Source organism: Chrysochloris asiatica, unplaced genomic scaffold (genome assembly GCF_000296735.1).
Source record: "Chrysochloris asiatica unplaced genomic scaffold, ChrAsi1.0 scaffold00029, whole genome shotgun sequence".
In the NCBI taxonomy this organism is placed as follows: Eukaryota; Metazoa; Chordata; class Mammalia; order Afrosoricida; family Chrysochloridae; genus Chrysochloris; species Chrysochloris asiatica.
Window position 1 is genome coordinate 7,330,359 of NW_006408547.1, and position 7,680 is coordinate 7,338,038.

Here is a 7,680-nt window from a genome sequence, read left to right on the forward strand (position 1 = left end):
ACTTTGGACCTATTGTTAGGAGGGACCAGTCACTGGAGAAGGATGTCATGTTTGGTAAGGTGGAGGGTCAGAGAAAAATAGAATGACCCCCAACGAGATGGATTGGCCAAGTGGCAGCATCGATGGACTGAAGCGTGGCAACAATAGTGAGGTTGGCCCAGGATCAGGCTGTGTTTTTTCTACTGTGCATAAGGTCGCTATGGGTCAGTACTGACTACATTGCACCTAACAACAACAGCAACATCTTCATTATTAAATTTATAACTAAATTTATCTTTACCTTATTCAAGATAGTCATCCTTAATTTTTTAATGGAATATCTCTTCCGTTTCTGTAAGACTTATAGGATATCTGTTTATTTCATTAACTCTTAATGGCAACACATCTTTCCTTTCTCATACTCAACAAAGTTTTTACCTAGGGATTTATCCTTCTGTATGGCAGGTAAAAGGAAGAAATTTTTCCTAGCTTACATTGTTGTGAGTTTTTGAAACTTGACACCTAATGTGTTTTTTAGCCCATAGAACTTAATGGGATCTGCTGACTGGACAGGACTTAACATCAAAAACCTTACAGGGCCTTGCTAGCTTTCCTACTCTCAATTTTTACTGAGTCTAGCAAATGCTGTCATATGTAACCATCCTGAATGGATCTTTGCTATAAGATAGGAAAATAATAGATGGGGATTGTTTGCTGTGGCTCATGATTGTTAATATGCTATTGTCTCTCATAATATATTAATATTTTAGCTATAACTTTTAAGAACTATGGCTTTAACCTCAAACTAGAAAAAATAAACCCAAAACACTATCGTAGTTACCACATGTCTGTAATTTCACATGATTTGACACACTCTTTGTAGAAGAAATTATTTTCACTATGAGGAGGTTTCAAATAATTCATTGGGAAATTCCATTATCTAATAATTCCATGTTTCCATGAATTTTTGAAACCCTCTTGTATCTTACAACTATATTAGCTGATGTCAAGTACCTTGATTGATGCCACTTAGTGAAATAGTGATTTGGAGACTGAATCTTTGTAGTTTCCAAAGTCATAATCAGTGTTAAACTTTTTGTTTTTTCTTTTTCTCTTTTGCATTTGAGTGACTTTATTTCAGTCATTGTAGGGGAAAAAAAAGGAAAATATTTTGATAAAGACCAGTATTTTACACTAATCTAATTATACCTCAATATAGAACCAGCACTGGATGAAAGTTATGTTTTGTAATAGTTTGAGACTTAACCTAAGATAAGATTAATATATCACATTTTTGTTTTCTTTACCAGAAATAACAACAAAAAAAAAACCCCATATTTATTTCTGTCAAATTTAAAAGTGGGAATTAATCCTCAGGCAATATACTTTTCAAAATTCAGTAATGTAATTAACACTTTTAATCACAGTTGAGGATTAGGCTGCAAGTTTAGATGTATTGAATTTAAAAATACACCAAAATTAAGATTGTCAACAATTTACACACAGAAGAAAAGCCCGTGACTCATCATAAACAAAAAAGTGACTTATGGAAGCTAAGGAGAAAATTTGTCATTGAATTAGAAATTTGTTTTTGGTTTGTCATGGATCATAGTGCAATGAATCCTAGCCTCTTTATGACAAGTTCTAGAAGATGATTTTTGTTCTTTGAGCAAATACAGTTTACAGTTTATGTCCCTGACAAATGTAAATACTTTTATACATCCATTAATCCATTTATTAGTATCCTTAATACATAGATACAAAAAAAAAAAAAAAGTCTTATGCCTGCCAACCGCTCCATGGAAGAAAGGTGAGGCTTTTTGCTCCCGCAAAGTTTTTTCAGAAAAGCCTCAGAAACCATTACAGGTTCACTGAGATGGCATTCAGCAACACCAACTGTTAATATGGCATTCCTGTGGATCTTAATACTGCAAAAGCAGAGATTAATGTATGGAGTCTATCCTTAAAGAATTCCAAATTTAAAGAATACGTAACATGTGAAATGGTAAAAACATATTCTATGTCCCAAATTACCTATTCAGAAAGGAAGCTTTTGCTAAGAAATAAAATCCATATCTCACCCATCTTTAAAACACGAGGAATTTTCCTAAAAGTAAAGCACGTGAAGGAAGTTCCATCTGGGGAGCTATGGTTTAGTGAATGAAGATAAGGGAAGAAAAGCATTGAATATTTATTTTGAAAGTAATATGGTAACAGGTAAAGTTAGCCAATACAGATAGTTGTTGTTGTAAAGTCAGTTCTGACTCATAGTTACCCTGTATAGGATTTCATAAGAGCAGCTAGTAGGTTTGAACTACCAACCTTGTGGTTAGCAGTCCAGTGTTCTCTTATAGCACACACCGGTACTCCAATACAGATTAGTAAGAGATAGTCTAACCTTCATTCTGAAAGTTTTGCTGCTGTTGTTAAGTGTCATCAAGTCAGTTCCAATTCACAGTGACCGTGTATAGAGTCTTTGAAGAGCAGCTGGTGGGTTTGAAATGATGGCTTGTAGTTCTAAATCCAATACTGATCCTGCCGTGACATACCAGGAGTCTTTAAGACAGGACTCTAGGACATATTAATCTCAACAACTATTTATTTTAATGAATGTTGTTGTTGTGAAGTGGTTTTGAACCATAGAGCCCCATAAAAGGTTTCCAGGGAGCAATTGGTGATATTGAACCGCGAACCTTGCAGTTCAAACTGACCTACAGTCCAGCACATTAACCCACAGCATCACACCAGGACTCCAGAATGAATAAATAAATATAAATATTTACTTTTAACAATTATTTATTTTTATTATAGTAAGAGGTCATATTGTAACAGCCAGATGCCAGAATTATCTGAAAATCATTAATAGTGTAAATAAAAGCAAATGGAAAAGATGAGTAAATAGGTTTGAAGTTGGAAAATTGAAAAATCGGAAAGATGATTTTAAATAACTTAAAGCATAAATGTCTATTTTGGGGGGACCTTCAGTTTTATTTCTTCCCTAGAAATTTCTGAAATCTTTCAATATGTCCACTAAAACATCAACAGCAATAATAAATCAACAACTACAACAAAAAACCAGGATGCATAATGAAAGACTCATTATTTTTTACACACATTCTTTTCAGAACATACTAATCTACCTTGTAAAAACTAACTTGTAGCTGGACCTATCTTAAATCCAGTATTTTAACTTTCAAATTAGGTAGGAGAGACTGACCGTATTATAATATCTACTAAAGAAATAAATACTTATTGTATTTGAAAGCTTCGTAGCTATAGGATTATAAAGTAAGAGGAAATTGTGGACCAAAGAAAGAATTTCTATTTTTTAATAGAACATGAAGAAATAGAAAAGTAAAATCTTTAAATTCACAGTTATTCAAGGTTATGAAAAAGAGCCATGGGTAAGTAACTGCATCAAAGGCCTGGGGCATCATCATTTAACCTCCCCTGTGAGGCGCTATAGAATCAACACTGAACCGTGAATTACAAGGTCCACAGTTCAAACCTGCCAGCTGCCGCTGGGCAACCCTACAAGAGGCCACTATGAGTCGAAACTGACTCGACAGCACTTAACAACACTTACTAGTGGAGAACTGGTGTGGTGCTGTGGGCTAATACACTAGACTGCATGGTCAGTTTGAAAAGCAAGGTCAGCGGTTAAAAGGTAACCGCTGCTGATTCAGTTCTGACCCATAGCAACCCTGTATAGGGTATACAAGGAGTGGGTGCTGAGTTTGAACTGCTGAACTTGCGGTTCAAACCAGCTTTGCAGCCCAGTGTACTAACGCACAGCGCCACACCAGGACTTCAGGGAGGAGGATACTCACCCTCAGCATCATCCAAGGCTTATTCCTATGATGTGGAGGTCTACTTTTCTCCACTCACCAAACTTATTTCCAATTCTGACACCCACTGTCCTCCTTAAGGCACCCTCTACTTCTCTGCTGGGTTTGATCATTCATTGGAATAACCACACAGTATTCAAAGACAAAATTCACAATTCTGGGATATATTAAGGTAGTAATTTGTTTACAATTCAGGATCAGAAACACTAAGAATACAATTCTTCTGTCAAGACAGCCTCTTCTCAGCCAGTTACAGGAAAACCTCTCTCTGGCCTTTCAGCCACATAGCCCATTGGCCTTTGCCTTGATTGATTGATCAATCGAGCAAGTGTTAAACAAGGTTCTTGTGTTCTGCTGATTATGTACTAAAAGGTACCTGCATGTAAGCCTAAACCCTCGCTTACCTGTAGTTTCATAGGTCGACAAACCTAGCTCTTCAGAAAAACAACTGTAGACACAGCACTCTGCTAATAAGACTCAACCCTGAAGGCATCAGCTTTCTCGCTGTTGGGGCTGAGAAGCCCACTGTGCTATCTCCTCCAGTTCTGCTGTCTAGGTTGCCTCTACTTTTCAGGCACTGCTGTTCATTATTTCTCGTCATCTCAGAGGTCCCCACTTTCTGTCTCCTGGATCCATGGAGCATGTTCAGGGATCTCAGATCCAAAGAACATCATTTACTCCTGGATAACTTTCTTGATGGTAGTAAGATTCCCTCTTTCCCATTCTGGGATGATGGCATTTTTGTTATTTTTCAGTGGTAACGAGTTGATTCCATATCATAGTGACCCTTGTAGGGTTTTTAAGGAGTAGCTGGTGGGTTTAAGCCACTAAATTTGAAGTCTGTGATATGTGTGTATCCACAGTACCACACCAGGATTCTATTTTAAGCCTAGTGGTATAGAAAAACAAATGACTGTAGAAAAATGAAATGTCATCAAAAATGAAATGGAACACATAAAGAATGATATCCGAGGCAGTCATGTACTGAAAGTGAGTAGTATTGACCATGTTGAATAGGACAATCATATGATTTACTGTGGTAGGAATGACAAATTATAGAGGAATAATATTGCATTCATCAAAAATTTTTTTTCAAGAATATAGAAAAGGATGGTAAGCTTCTAAATACATTTTATGAAGTTAGTATAACCCTCATACAAAAACCATGCAAGGACATCACTAAAAAAGAAAATTATACAGCAATATCTGTAAAACAAAAATCCTCACCACTGGACCATTAAACAACATTCTTATCAATGGAGAAAAGACTGAAGTTGTCAAGGACTTCATTCTTCTTTGATCAACTCACAGAAGCAGCAGTCAAGAAATCAAATGACGTAGTTCATTAGGCAAATCTGCTGCTCTAGACCTTTGGAAAGTGTTGAAGACCAAAGATGTCAGCTTGAGGTGTGCCTAACCCAAGCCATGGTATTTTCAGTAACCTCATATGCATGCGAAAGCTGGACAGTGAATAAGGAAGACAGTAGAAGAATTGATGCTTTTGAGTTATGGCATTGGAGGAGAGTATTGAAGGTGCATGGGCTGCCAAAAGAACCAATAGATCTCTTTTGGAAGAAATGCAGCCAGAGCGCTCCTTGGAGGCCAAGATGGCCAAACTTTGTCTGTCATACTTCGGGCATATTGTCAGGAGGGACCAGTCACTGGAGAAAGATATCTTGTTTGGTAAGGTGGAGAGTCAGAGAAAAAGAGGAAGACCCCCAACGAGATGGATTGTCCAAGTGGCAGCAACGATGAACTCAAGCATGGCAACAATAGTGAGGTTGGCCCAGGATCGGGCAGTGTTTCATTCTGCTGTGCATAAGGTTGCTATGGGTAGGTACTGACTCGATGGTACCTAACAACAACAACAAGTCTTTCATCAACATAGATAAAGTCAGTAATGAATTCTACCAACTTCTTCACTCTAAAATTAATCAAATGTGCAATTGATGTATTGATAATTACTGCTTATTGGACTGTGAAAGTAGGAAACAAAGAGGAAGAATAGCTGGAAAATATCAATTTGGTTTTAGAAACAATACTAAAGATCACGTGATGTAATATGGTAAGACCAATGACTCATTCATTGCAAATATCTTTTTGCAAAAGCGTAAATGGTGATAATACTCATAGACCTTGTCAGATGAATCACACAGAAATCTAACGGACTGCATCTGTAGGAAAAGATGATGGAGAAGCTCAGTATCTTCGGCAAGAAGAGGCCAGCAGCTGTCTGTGGACTACATCATCAATTGTTCATATGCAAGTTTAGACTGAAGCTGAAGAAAATTAAAAGAAGTCCACAAGACCAAAATATGATCTTGACTATATTAGACCTAAATTTAGAAACCATTTCAAGAACCATTTTATTTCTTACACAACCAGTGACTGAAGACCAAAATAGTTATGGGATGACATCAAGAACATCATACATGAAGAACGTTAAAGGTCATTAAAAAGACAGGAAAGAAAGAAAAGAACAAAATGGATGTCAGAAGAAACTCTTGCTCTTACACACAGAGAAGCTAAAGCAACTAAAAGAATATGGAAGTAAAATAGCTGAACAGAAAATTTCAAATGGCAGCTTGAGAAGACAAAGTAATGTTTTAAACAAAATATGCAAAGACCTGGAGTTGGAAAATCAAAAGGAGAGAGCATGCTCAGCATTTCTCAAGCTGAAAGAATAAAGAAAAAAAATTCAAGCCTTGGGCTTGCAATACTGAAGGATTCTATGGACAACATATTGAGTGAGGCAGCAAGCATCAAAATAAGATGGAAGGACTACACAGAGCCACCGTACCAAAAGAATTGGTCAATTTTCAAACATTTTAAGAGGTATCATACGATCAAGAACCAATGATACTGAAGAAAGAAGTCCAAGCTGTGCTGAAGGATTTGGCCAAAAAACAAGGTTCCAGGAATTGATGGAATACAATTGGAATGTTTCAACAAACTAACACAGTGCTGGAGGTGTTCATTTGTCCATGCTAAGAAATTTGGAAGTACAGTTACCTGACCAATGGACGTGTTTTTGTCCATTGCAGAGAAAGGTGACCCGGCAGAATTGGAAATCATCAAGCAATATCATTTATATCACATGTCAACAGTATTTTACTGAATATAATTGAACATTGGTCACAGCATTATATCAACAGGGAATTGCCAGAAATTCAAGGTAGATTCAGAAGAGTGTAGAATGAGGAAAATCATTGCTAGTGCCAAATGGATGTTGGCTAAGTGAACAGAATACCAGAAAGATGTTTCCTTGTGTTTTACTGACTTTGCAAAGGCTTTTGACTGTGTGGATCATTTCCAATAATGGATATTCCAGAACAATTTATTATACTCATGCAGAACCTCTACATAGATCTAGAGGCAATTGTTCAGACAGAAAAAGGGGGTAACGAATTATTTACAATCAGGAAAGGTGTGCACCAGGGTTGTATCTTTTCACCATATTTATTCAATCTGTATGCTAAGTAAATAATTTGAGAAACTGGATTATATGAAGAAGAACATAGCATTAGAACTGGAGGAAGATTTATTAACAACTTGTAATATACAGATAATACAACCTTTCTAGATAAAAGTGAAGAAAACTTAAAATACATGCTAGTGAAGAACAAAAAATATAGTCTTCAGTATGGATTGCATCTCAATGTAAAGAAAACGAAAATCCTCATAACTGGAACAATAAATAACAATGATAAACAGAGAAAGATTGAAGTTGTTAACGACCTTTATTTTGTTTATATCAATGCTCATGAAAGCAGCAGTCAAGAAATAAAAAAACATATTGCATTAGGTGAGTCTTTCATAAAGACCTCTTTCAAAGTGTTAAAAAGCAAAGATT